Source organism: Dasypus novemcinctus, chromosome 30, assembly GCF_030445035.2.
Source record: "Dasypus novemcinctus isolate mDasNov1 chromosome 30, mDasNov1.1.hap2, whole genome shotgun sequence".
Taxonomy (NCBI): Eukaryota; Metazoa; Chordata; class Mammalia; order Cingulata; family Dasypodidae; genus Dasypus; species Dasypus novemcinctus.
This window is the reverse complement of record NC_080702.1, coordinates 13,313,678-13,326,976: the sequence shown is the minus strand read 5'-3', so window position 1 is coordinate 13,326,976 and position 13,299 is coordinate 13,313,678. Positions and strand designations below refer to the sequence as shown.

Sequence of the window (13,299 nt, the reverse complement as noted above, 5' to 3'; positions counted from 1 at the left end):
TCATTTTATTTTACCACTCTTGACACTTTCGGTTACTTTTTCTTACATACTCTATATTTCTAGACTCTCCTGATTTTTCTTTTCAGACTGTAACATACCCTTTAATATTTCCTGCAAAACTGGTCTCTTGGTTATAAACTCTCTCAATTTCTGTTTATCTGTGAATATTCTAAACTCACCCTCAATTTTGAAAGACAATCTTACCGGGTATAAGATTCTTAACTGGAAATTTTTCCTTCACAGTGTCTTAAATATATCATACCAATGTTGTCTTCTTTTTATGTTTTTTAAGAATACCCAGTTTACTAAGGCGAACTTAACTTTATTGTTAAATATGGGGAATGTGGGAAGCACATGTGACTCATGTGATAGGGTCTCTGCCTACCATAGGGGAAGTCTCAGGTTTGGTCCCTAGTGTCTCCTGGTGAAAAAGAAGAGAAAGCATGCCTGTATGGCAAGCCATTGTCAGCGTGATGAGCCAAATGTTTGCACTAAGCCAAGTGCCCGTATGGTGAGCCGAGTGTCCTCATGGTGAGCTGAGTGTCCACATGACAAACTGAGTCCCCACTTGGTGAGCCAAGTGCACACGTGGGTGTCTGGGTGGTATACTGAATGCCCACACAAGTGCCTGTATGGCAAGCCAGTGCCTGCATGTTGAGCTGAGTGCCCACACACTGAGTCAGCACCTGTGGGAGTAATGCAGCAAGATAATGATACATTAAAAAAGAGACAAGGGAAGCGTCAAGGTGAAGCGCAGCAAGAGACCAGGAACTGAGGTAGTAGAATTGACAGGGATCTTCTCTCCAGATTAGAGTTCCCCAGGATGGAATCCTGGTGAATCTTTTTTTTTTTTTTTTTTTTTCTGTGAAAAAAGACAACTTTATTTCTTTTTTCTTTTTCTTTTTTAATTGATTTTGTAAAAATATTACATTAAAAAAAAATATGAGGTCCCATTCGACCCCACCACCCCCACTGCACCCCTCCCCCCCCCCCAGCAACACTCACTCCCATCATCATGACACATCCATTGCATTTGGTAAGTACATCTCTGGGTATCTCTGCACCTCATGGTCATTGGTCCACATCATGGCCCACACTCTCCCCCATTCCATCCAGTGAGCCCTGGGAGGATTTACAATGTCTTGTGATTGCCCCTGAAGCACCATCCAGGGCAACTCCAAGTCCCAAAGGCGCCTCCACATCTCATCTCTTCCTGCCATGGTGAATCTTGGACAAAGATGAGAAGAGAAGACAAAAAAGAGAAATTGATAAAGAAGATCACACAGCAAATGGACACAGACAGCAATAACAGCAGGGCAGGGGATGGAAAGAAAAAAAAAATATGGGGAAAGTAAGGGTCTTCCAGCAAGAGCCAAAAGACCTACTGAACAAATTCTAAAAGACCTGTAACACTCACCACTCTCTCTTGCCTCCATGGGAACTCTGTACTTAAATCTTATTGGGTGTCCCTTATATGTTATGCATTGGTTCTCTCTTGCTCAGAATTCTCTGTCTTTGGTATTTGACATTATAATTAATATGTCTTGGGGTTGTACTCTTTGAAATTATACATAAGGGAGTGCGTTGTGCTTCTTAGATATGGATATCCATGTCCTTTAATAGGGTTGTGAAATTTTCTACCGTTATTTCTTAAAACATTCCTATTACCCTTTTCCCCTTTTCTCCTTCTTGGACACCTTTTACACATATGTTTGCCCATCTTTTGTTGTCATTTAGTTCCCTGAGACCTTGTTCAATTTTTTCCATTCTTTCTTCCACTGTTCTTTTTTACTTTTGCTTTCAGAAGCTATTTCTTCCAGCTTACCAGTCCTTTTTTCTGCCTCCTCAAATCTGTTATATGACTCCAGTATTTTTAAAATTTCATTTATTGCACCTTTAATTCCCATAAGATCTCCAGTTTTTCTGTATGTACTTTGAAATTTGTGCTCTTCCAGTGCCATCTTTTTTTAAAATTTTTTATTAAGTTGTCTTCTCTTTTTAAAAGATACATAGATCACAAAAAATGTTACATTAAAAAATATAAGAGGTTCCCACATATATCGACTGTCACACATTCATTGCTTTTGGTGAATACATTTTGGAGGACTGCTGCACCACATAGATAATAGTTTACATTGTAGTTAACACTCTCCCTAGGCCATTCAGTGGGTTATGGTAAGATATATAATGTCCAGCATCTGTCTCTGCAGTATCATTTAGGATAATTCCAAGTCCCGAAAATGTCCCCACATCTCATCTCCTCTTCCCTCTTCCTACCCTCAGCAAGTACCGTGGCTACTTTCTCCAGATCAGTGCTCCAGTTTCGACCATTAGTAGTCACAGTAGTTCTATAGTAGAATACCTGTAAATTCACTGTAATCTGTATTTTATTCCTCCATGCTGTGGACCCTGGTTTGATGATGTCCACTCCACCTCTATATCGAGAAGGAGCTTAAGAGCCCACATGGTTGATGGATGTGATTCTCCTGCTTGGAGTTATAGGCACTCTCAGCTCCCTGGCATGGTGGTTGACCATCTTTACCTCCTAGCTGACCTGTGTAGTAAGTTCAACAAACCGGAGAGTAGGATTTGCAACTCCACTGAGGCTCAGGCACATGCCCAGTCCAGAGATTTAAGTTCCTTGGTATATACCAACCCCAACCAACCACAGGTTCAGTAAAAGTGACATAAGAGGCATTTGTAGAAAGGTCACATCTGAGTCCCAATCCATTAGACTCAGGAACACAAATTCCAAAGTAGGGCCCATTGGCAAGGCAATGGATATATTAGACTTCATTTTTGAAGTAGTTTTGTACCATAGGGGGGTTCAAGTATCGCAGGCGAGGAGCATCAGTGTTGTCTTAATATACCTAATCTCTTTAGTCATCTCGTTGAATTTGTTAAGGTGATTTGTTTGAGCATCTATGATTAGTTGTCTCAACTCCTTTATGTCATCAGGAGGCTTACCTTGTTCCTTTACCTGGGTGATATCTTCCTGTTTCTTTGTATGGATTGTAGTTTTTGTTGGTATCTTGCCATCTGGCTTACTAGATGTATTTATTCTGGGTGCAGTTTCTCTCTTTAGTTTAGGGTTTTTTTGCCCTTTCTCCCTTGCCAGTTGTGTAGTGGGAGCCAAGGGTATAACTGGTGTTGAACGCAGTGGAGACTCCAGCTGCCCTTGTTTCCCAAGGACTGATGAACCTCCTCCCTTCTTTCTCCTTTGCAGGGTATGGATAGTGCCACAGCTGTGTGGAATGATCCAGGGTGCGCAGACCTAGACTGTAGTCACCTGGAGAGACTGAGGAAGCTTAAAGTCCCCTCCCCTGCATTGGCAGGGATAGAGCTGCAGGTGTGGGCAACATGCTATGCTGTACATGTGCAAAATGACCATAGTTGCCCTGGTAGTCTTCCCAGTATTCAGTCTGCCAGCCGAATGTTCCTGCAGTTATCCAGAGAGGCTGGTGCAGGGCCTGCCAGCTTCCTCCCTGGTAGAGGTGGGGCTGATGCCTAGGCTAGGGCTGCAGGCTGATCTCGGTACAAGAAGCCAGTCCCTATGTTCACTATGATTTTCAGCCAGCCCAGCTTCCCCTCATGCTGGGGGCAAAGTCTAAATGGTGTCCACTGGCCTCTTTCTGACTTGGACAGGTTCAAACTTTACCTGTTGTTAGGGTTCTATTTCAGCCAGCCATATTTACTAATCACTAGCTGCAGTTGGTGGCCAACCATCCCTTCCTTCCCTGTTTTTTGGGAAACGGAGCTTCCAATTCCAGAATAGCCCCTGAAGCAGTCAGAGTAGAATGATTGTAGTCCTCTGAGGCATGGCCTTTATTTTCCTGGAGAGGCTGGTGCAGGGCCCCATAGCCTCCTCCCTGCTGGAGGTGGGGCTGGGGCTTAGCCTAGAGCTACAATCTGATGAGGATGGAAAGAAGGCTGTCCTTACATCACTGGAATTTTACATTATACTTTAGACTGCCCAATTTACTTTACTAATCAGTATCTGAAGCTGGTGCCCAGTCTTCTCTTCCTCTGCCATTTTTGGGAAGTGGAACTTCTGATTGCAGCTGAGGAATAGCTCCGAGATGTCTTATGCTGCCTCTGGAAGATGGGCGCCAGCCTCTGGGGTGTGGAGTGTTCTATTTATAAATCTTCTCTGCAGATGGGCAGTGTCCTCCTTCCATGCTTTCAGGGATGTTGGAGGATGCTCTTCTGGTCTCCTGGAGCCCCCAAACAGGTGCTTTAGTAGATAGCTCAGTGTGATTACTAACTGTCCTGTGGCATGAACTGACTCTCGGAACTCCTTCCTCTGGCCACCATCTTGCTGGTTTGTCCCTGAGTTTAGATGTTTTATATGTAGGTCTAAAGTTTCCCTCTTACATCTTTTTGTTGTTTCTTTGTTTTGAACTATCTTTTCTTTCACTCCAAGGAGAGTATTTACCTTTCTCATTGAGCAGAGACGTAATAACTGCTTTGTCTCATCATTCTTCCTGTGGTTCCTTTGGGGCTGTATCTGCTGATTGTTTTTTTTCCCCTGGAGAACAGACCAGATTTTTCTAGTTCTTTTTTTTTTTTTAATTTTATTTTATTTATTCATTTAAAAAAATATTACATTCAAAAAATATGATGTCCCCCTTCACCCCCCCACCACCCCCACCCCACCACTTCCCCCACAGTAACACTCTCTCCCATCATCATGACAAATCCATTGCATCTGGTGAGTACATCTCTGGGCATCGCTGCATCCCATGGCCTGTGGTCCACACCATAGCCCACACTCTCCCACGTTCCATCCAGTGGGCCATGGGAGGACATACAATGTCCGGCAGTTTTCCCTGCAGCACCACTCAGGACATCTCCATGTCCCGAAAATGCCTCCACATCTCATCTCTTCCTCCCATTCCCCACACCCAGCAGCCACCATGGCCACTTTTTCCACACCAATGCCACATTTTCTCGATTATTAACCACAATAGTTCATGAATAGAATATCATTAAGTCCACTCTAATCCTTACTGTATTCCTCCTTCCTGTGGACCTTGGCTTGGTTGTATGATATGGCATGATATCCTGGCTGCATGTGGTTGTTATTTAGTTGTGAGACTTCTGAAAGATTGATTTTGCTAGTTGGGACCTCTTGCTATTCCATATGAATTTGAGGATCAACTCTTTCCATTTCTCCAAAAAAAAAGACCGTAGAGATTTTGAGAAGTATTGCATTTAATCTGTAGATCACTTTAGGTAATTTCTTGCCATTTATTAGGTCTTCTTTAATTTCTTTTCAGTAGTGTTTTGTGGTTTTCATTGTACAGGTCATTCATCTCTTTGTTTAAATTTATTCTCAGGTTTGTTTTTTTTTAGGTGCTGTAGTGAATAGAATAGTTTTTTTAAAATATATTTTTTATTTTTTTAGAAGAAAAATAGATTACAGAAAATTTTATACAGAAATATAAGGGGTACCCAAATGCCCCACTCTCCACACCTCCCACCCTTCTCCACATTTAACAACTTCTTTCATTAGTATGGTAAATTCACTGCAGTTGATGAACACATTCGGAGCATTGCCACTAAGCATGGTTTACAGTTTACATTTAGTTTACACTCTCTCCCACTCAATTCTGTAGGTTATGGCAGGGAATTAATGTCTTATATGTGTCGTTGCAATGTGATTCAGGACTATTTGATGTTCCAACAATGACCCCATATTTTACACCTCCTTTTCCCTCTCCCTGCCTTCTGCTTCTCTAGTGGCCAGTGTTTCCACATCAATGATAAAATTTCTTCCATTGCTTGAATACCATTATGTCTGTAGTAGAATACCAGTAAGTCCCCTCAATTCCATATTTTATTCCCCAATCCTGAAGATTCTGGGATGGGTGATGACCACTCGACCTCTAATTGAGGGGTGGCTTCAATCCTATATGGCCAGTGAAGTGGAGAGTAGGTGTTGGAATTAATGGAAATGGTGTTTTTTTTCTTAATTTAAAAAAAAATTTATTGAAGTATATCACTCATACAGAAACCTATGTAAACAATAAGTTTATATGAATAGTTTTGAGCTTACAAAGGAAACATATATAACATCAACAGGACTCTTATACCTCACCCTACCACCAATACCTTGCTTTCTTGTTAAACATTTTCCAGTAATGATTAAAGGGGAACATCAAAATATTTCTACTAACCAAAGCATTTTTCCCCCAACCAACCTTATTTTGTTATCTTTATCTCATTTATGTATAAACATACATAAACAATAAGTGTATAATAAAAATTGTGAACCTACAAAGCAAACATGCATGACATATGTATGGGATCCCATATATCGGCCCTCCATCAATACCTTTCATTATCATGAGACAATTTTTATAGATTATGAAAGAATATCGAGGAAATTTTACTACTAATTATAATCCTTTTCTTATATTTGGTAGGTTTTCCCCCAACCCACCCTATTACTATTTTTTAATGTATTTTTATGACAGAAGTTGTAAATTTAGGAAATAATTGTGCACATGTGTAGAATTCCCAAACAAATCCCTCTATCAGCATACCACACTGTGGTGGAATATTGGTTACAGATTATATGATGATATCATCCAGTTGTTACCATATCCATAGTGTACATATGGCACATATTTCCCATACTGCACCATTACCTACATAGTACATCTTTGGCATAAATGCAAGAATACTACATTATTACTGCTAATCACAGTCCATCTGCCGCTCCAGTTGTGCTTTTCCCATGTTTGTCCTCTCCCACCGTATTGTATGTGATCAAATAGTGATGTGCATTTGCTCCTTCTGACAAAGGACACTTGAATCTGTATCATCAACCACAATTCTCATCCACCTCTTGGTTTTCTGTGCTATTCAGTTCCTAGGTTATTCTTCAGGCATTTACAAATGTGGACTGTTGAATGAGGGGCTCGTTGGGGTAAGGACAATGGAGACAGCCTCACTCTGGAGATGGGTTCATGATGCACGTCTGCTTTATTGAGGAAGTTGCAGCGTTTATATAGCGGTTTGGCTTACGGGGCATAGCTGACAGGCGGAGGGCTCACGGGAGGAGGGTGAGGTGGGGCTGGAGACATTTTGCTCAGCGCCGGTGCGCTATCTTTTGGGTGTGCCCAAAAGCGTGTGGACTAGAGAGAGTGCTCATCTAGTCGCTCGCAACACAGCCAGGCTGAATGTCTCTGCCGCTCTACCTACATCTCCCCCTCTGTTATTAACTACTATACTAATTTCCTTTCTTCAGTTTTTTTGGATAAAGCTTGATGGCTTTTGTTGATACATCAATAGACAATACATATGACAACAATTAAGATTCCTATTACAAGCCATAGCAGGAGGTTGGGAGATGATAGGAGGGACTGTACGTGCTCTAGCATTGCAGTTAGTAAAGAGGTGTCTACTCCAGAGGCTCAGGTGTTGTTAATCGATAAGATTTGGGATGTTAATAGTTGGGTGAGGTTGAGGTACTGTGGAGCGTCCATGTCCACGGGCATAAGAAGAGGCAGATGTCATACTGTGGTCCAGAGCAGCTGTCCGCGAGCGGAGTTTGCTGTGAGGATCGAGCAAATGAGGAGGAAGAGGGTTTCTGGTGTTGCAGGGGCAGGTGCCATACGTTGGGCTTCTCTGCGTAATGATTTGATGTTTCCCCGTGTGATGTGACACGTGGGATGGGCAGGAGTACTGTGTTGATGGCGTTGTCTCACAGGGCTGCCTTCTTCTCGCCTTTCTTCCAGGGACAGGTTATTTATGTCGCCTGCGAGTTGAGTGACTGTCTGGGGGGTCATCTTCGGCGGCAGAGGATCGGCCATCTCGTTTTTCAGTGGGCAGGGCGAGCTGTATCAATCTGCTGGGGACCCAGATGGGCTGGTCTGCGTTTTCTGGAAGGACACAAGCAGACCCTCATCCCTGTACTAGTAGGGGATGGGGCCCATTCCATTGTTGCATCAGGGGGTCTTTCCAGTGCAGCAAGGGCACTGGTGTGGGTATAGAGGGGAGTCCTCCCCAGTGCTTGTTGGCAGGAGAGAGACCTTCAGAATTGAAAGAAAAGTAATTTAGTGTAATTAGGGCTTTTGTTATGATGTTTTTGAGTATATCCCTAGGGTCCTCCCCCTTTTGTTTTATTATATGTTGTTTCAGGGTGGCATGGACGTGTTCAACGATGGCTTGACCCTGTGGGTTGTGTGGGATGCCTGTAGATGTTTGACCCGCCATTCAGAACAGAAGGATTGGAAGGATTGGGAGATATAACAGGGTCTGTTGTCTGTTTTTAAGGCCCATGGCACCCCCATTTGTAGAATGGCCTGCAACAAGGCAGAAGTAGCATGACGGGTACGCTCACGAGAGAGAGCGGTGACAAACACAAATCCGGAATATGTGTCAATAATTACATGGACATATTTCAGTGTCCCAAAAGAGGGGACGTGGGTGACGTCCATTTGCCATAAGCTGTTATGATGTAACCCCCTTGGGTTGACTCCTTGGGGTTGAAGTGGTCCTGGTGGTAACAGGGGACACACTACGCACAGGCATGAGTTAGATGTTTTCATTGTTGGTGAGAGAGCGAATGAAACAGCCGCTTGAGGGCATGTGCAGACATATGGAATTTGGCATGTAAAGTGGGTGCTTGATTAATAGCCGGTGCAGTGAGTATTAATCAATGGATTCATCTGCTTGCTGGTTCCCTCGTGCTAGAGGGCCAGGCAAACCAGTATGTGCTCTAATATGTTGTATGTACCATGGCTGTGCTCTATTTTCAAGGATAGCCTTGGTTTGGGTTAACAGGTCATCTAGTTGGGTTTTTCTTAAGCGGAAGACTGCATGTGGAAGGCTATGTAGGGTTTGTACCACATATGCACTGCCGGAGAAGGTATTTATAGGGATATTCTGACAATGATATAGCGCAAGGAAGAGTGCATATAGTTCTCCAAACTGTACTGAGCCGTCATGGGGGCATTTTGTAATCCGATCCATTTGTTTTTGTTGTTTTAGGAGTACTACATGGAATGACTTATTGGCGTCTGTAAAGACAGGGGTTTCATTTGGGAGTGGCTTGGACGGCGTGTAAGCGTTCTCATGGAAACTGCGCGGCAATTGCTCGAGGGTGGAGAGAAGTTTGTGAGTGGGCCGATGATTATCTATTTGCCCAGGAAATCCTGCTACAAGCGTTTGTATTTCAAGGTTGGTTTGGAGGAGGTGGGTGATATGCTCTCCTGTAAGAGGCAAGATTAGTTTGTCTGGCTCCTGGCCGTAGATGCTTTTTGCTGTGTATCGTAATTTTCTCCCCAGTAGGCAAAAGGCCGTTAATTGGGGTGTGATTTTGTTGAGACTATTGAAGGAGAGGTGCACCCAGTATAGGGGCTCATTTTGACATAGAACTCCAGTGGGCGTTCCTTGGGTTGCTAATTCTATGGCAAGGAGAGGTTTATGAGGATTAATTTTGGCCAGTTCTGTGTTTTGCATTTGGGAATTGATATATTTTATGACGTCTTCAGCTTCAGAAGTGAAAACACGACGACTCGTGGGATTGGGTTCTCCCCCTAAAAGGGAAAAGAGGGGGGCTAATTTATGTGATGATAGGGATAGATGTGGTCTGATCCAGTTTATGTCCCCGCAGATTTTCTGCAGTTCATTTAATGTCCAATTTTGTGTTATTGTTTGAGATGGTGACAAGGGCTTGATGCCCGTATTGATACGTATCCTAGAAAGCTGAAGGGCGATTTAGTTTGCACCTTTTCGGGGGTGATTTGCAGTCCCAACTGTTTTAGATTATGGAGTAACACCTGAAAACAGTTTGTTAGATGATCCTGATCAGGGTGTGCTGTGAGAATATCATCCATGTAGTGGATGATTTGGCAGTAAGTTTGCAATGGTAACGTGGCATTGCCTATGAATTTTGACATATTGTGGGACTTTTTCATGCCTTGGGGGAGGGCTTTCCATTGGTACCGCTCAGCTGGCAGAGCATGGTTAATTGCCGGAATTGTGAAGGAGAAATATGGGCGGTCTTGTTTATGCAATGGGATAGAAAAGAAACAATCTTTTATGTCTATTATAAAAATATAACTATTTTCTTGTATAGCTGAGGGATGAGGGACACCCGGTTGTGGTGAGCCTATCTTTTCCATATGAGAGTTGGTGGCCCGCGGGTCATGAAGGAAGCGCCATTTGCCTGTTGCTTTCTTTTGTATAACAAATACAGGGGTATTAAGGGGGCTGGTAGTGGGCTCTAGGTGCCCGAGGTCTAGCTGTTGTTGGACAAGGATTTTGAGTTGAGTGAGTTTTTCACGAGGCAGGGGCCACTGGTCCACCCAGATGGGTTGTTTAGTATCCCATTTTAGGGTGACTGGTAGGGGTTTCATGATTGTCATTAGTGGTGGAGCAGTGGCCTTTAGGATTGGGGGAACTGGTCAGTTGTTAGGACGGTTCCGAGCTGAGGCATTTTGTCTCTGCCCCATAGGGTATTAGGGAGTTGTGTCAACACCAAGGGTTGGAATTGTCCTGCAGCACCATCTGGGTCTGTCCAAGTTAAGGGTTTTGAAACTTGGCGGGAAGTTTTTAAGCCATCCACTCCCTGAATAATGGGCCCGATCTGTAGGGGCCATTCTGGGTCTAGCTCCTTACTATTTAGGACGGAGATATCCGCCCCTGTATGAAGCTGCCCTACTATGGATTTTCCATTAATATCTAGGGTTAACCACGCTTTGTTTTGGGTGATGGGGACTGTCCAATAAATGCCTGGATTTAATCGAGTTTCCTCTTACTGGTGGGGCTGAGAGGTGCCCCGCTTCTCATTTAAAGGCAGTAGGGTTTCTCCACAGGCGTTGGTGTGAGACCTACAGTCGCGTTTCCAATGGAGCCCCTTGTGGCACCTAAAGGACAGATTGGATTTGGCTTGCTAGGAGAGGATTTTTGTGACTGTTTTTGTGGGCATTCTCTCGCAAAATGTCTAGTAGAGTGACAATGGAAACAATTGCCTGAGTTTGATTTGGGGGATACCTTGAGATGCTGGACTAGGGCGGCCGCCAACACGCTGGTGGATACCCAGCCGACGTCACGACAAGCTAGCACCCAGTCTTCCGGTGTGCCCTTGCACAACGGAGCGATGGCTCTACGGCATTCACCCTTGGCCACCTCCCATTAAAGGTCCTTTACTAGCATGTCCGCTGCTGTGGCATGGGTGACTTTTCTCTCTACCACTTCCTTAACTCAGCCAAAAAAGTTAACAAAGCCTTCATTAGCACCTTGTACAAGTTTAGACATTTGAAGGGGATTTCCTTTTGGATTTAATTTTAAATGCTCTCATAGTGCATAAACGGCATTGATCAAAATATTGAAGGGCCCTGTCGCCTGGACAGTAGAAGATGCATATTGGCCCTCTCCTTGTAAGGATTCTGTGGGAATATTAACTCCAGCCGCCACATTTCTTTCTCCCAGTATTTCAGCCTCATCATAATAGAGTGCTTTCCATTGGATATAATCCCCAGTAGGTAATAGAGCACGTGCTAGATTTTTCCAATCAGTGGCACAATTAAGGTCTACATTGAGGTTTTCTAATAACGTTTGTGCACATGGACTGTTAAGGCCATCCTCTTGCATGACACGTCGTAAAGTGGTGATTGTTTTTTGTTCATGGGGATACCGTTGTGCCGGGCGGGCAGCAGTGGGGTTTACATTAACAGGATGGAAGTGGGGCCATGATTCTGCTCCTGTGATAGAATGGGCATCTCGTTGCCAGCAAAGCTGGGAGTAGTTAGTTAACCATGGACTGCTGGTAGGAGAGTCTGAGGTGTCACAGGGAGTGCCCATAGCCCAGGCTTCCTGGGGAGCTGGGTTCTGTGGAGGGGGAAGTTGCGAAGTGGGAAGTGCTAACACGGGGAGTTTTGCAGCAGAGAGTTCCTTTGGCGTGGGGACTCCCAAAGCAGAAAGTTCCTCGGTAGCGAGTCTCTTTTTATTTTATTTTTTTTTTAAATTTAATTTTATTTATTCATTTAAAAAAAATTATTACATTCAAAAAATATGAGGTCCCCATTCACCCCCACCACCCCCACCCCACCACTCCCCCCACAGTAACACTCTCTCCCATCATCATGACACATCCATTGCATCTGGTGAGTACATCTGTGGGCATCACTGCACCCCATGGCCTGTAGACCACACCATAGCCCACAGTCTCCCACGTTCCGTCCAGTGGGCCATGGGAGGACATACAATGTCTGGCAGTTGTCCCTGCAGCACCACTCAGGACAACTCCAAGTCCCTAAAATGCCTCCACATCTCATCTCTTCCTCCCATTCCCCGCACCCAGCAGCCACCATGGCCACTTTTTCCACACCAATGCCACATTTTCTCGATTATTAACCACAATAGTTCATGAATAGAATATCATTAAGTCCACTCTAATCCTTACTGTATTCCTCCTTCCTGTGGACCTTGGCTTGGTTGTGTCCATTCCACATCTATGTCAAGAGGGGACTTAGATTCCACATGGATATTGGCTGCAATCCTCCTGCTTTCAGTTGTAGGCACTCTAGGCTCCATGGTGTGGTGGCTGACCTTCTTCAACTCCATGTTAGCTGAGTGGGTAAGTCCAATAAACCAGAGTGTAGGAGCTGAAGTCTGTTGAGGCTCAGGGCCTGGCTATCATATTGTCAGTCCAGAGATTCAAATCCCCTAGATATATCTTAAAGCCCAGCACCAACTACAGTTCCAGTAAAGTAGCATGAAAGGCTTGTGAAAAGAGATCACATCTGAGTCCAGCTCCATCACGCAGAAACACCAGCTCCAAAGAAGGGCCAACTGACATGGCAGTGAACTCCACCTGCCATGACCATAGAACCTGTGGGTCTCTTTAGCCCTCAAAAGAACCAATACCTGGGGCTGTATCTACTTTATCTGTCTCTGAGACTCTGCTCAGGTGTGCATAAGGGCAATCCTTCTGACAACCTCCAGACTCTTTTTTAGAGACTCATTGCCATATAAATTCATTTGTCCTTTCCATTTCCCCCTTACTTTAGGTGAAACAACATTTTTAACTCGTGTTATTATATGTAGACAGGGATGGTAGCGAGTCTCTTATTGGGTGGCTCTGCCTTGTCTTAGCGTCAGGTGGTGCTGGGGGGCTGGTGGCATTGGTGTCTGAGCTGATGTCCCCCACAAATTCCAATAGAGGAGAGTATAGAGCATTAGTATTGGGCGGTATAGTCGAGCCCCACAACTGTGTGAGGGTTAAGGTATAAGGCGGCGCTGCTGGGGAGCAGTCTGCAGACATTATATCAGGGATAGGGGCTG

At 44.2% G+C, this 13,299-nt stretch overlaps 1 non-coding gene across 1 annotated transcript; it reads right to left on the bottom strand.

The window, feature by feature from the left end:
- Positions 1–1,353: 1,353 nt before the first annotated feature.
- On the bottom strand, positions 1,354–1,415 carry LOC131276970 (U7 small nuclear RNA). Its single transcript, XR_009184184.1, has one exon. It is a non-coding gene; the product is annotated as a U7 small nuclear RNA (small nuclear RNA).
- Between the last annotated feature and the right edge of the window lie 11,884 nt (positions 1,416–13,299).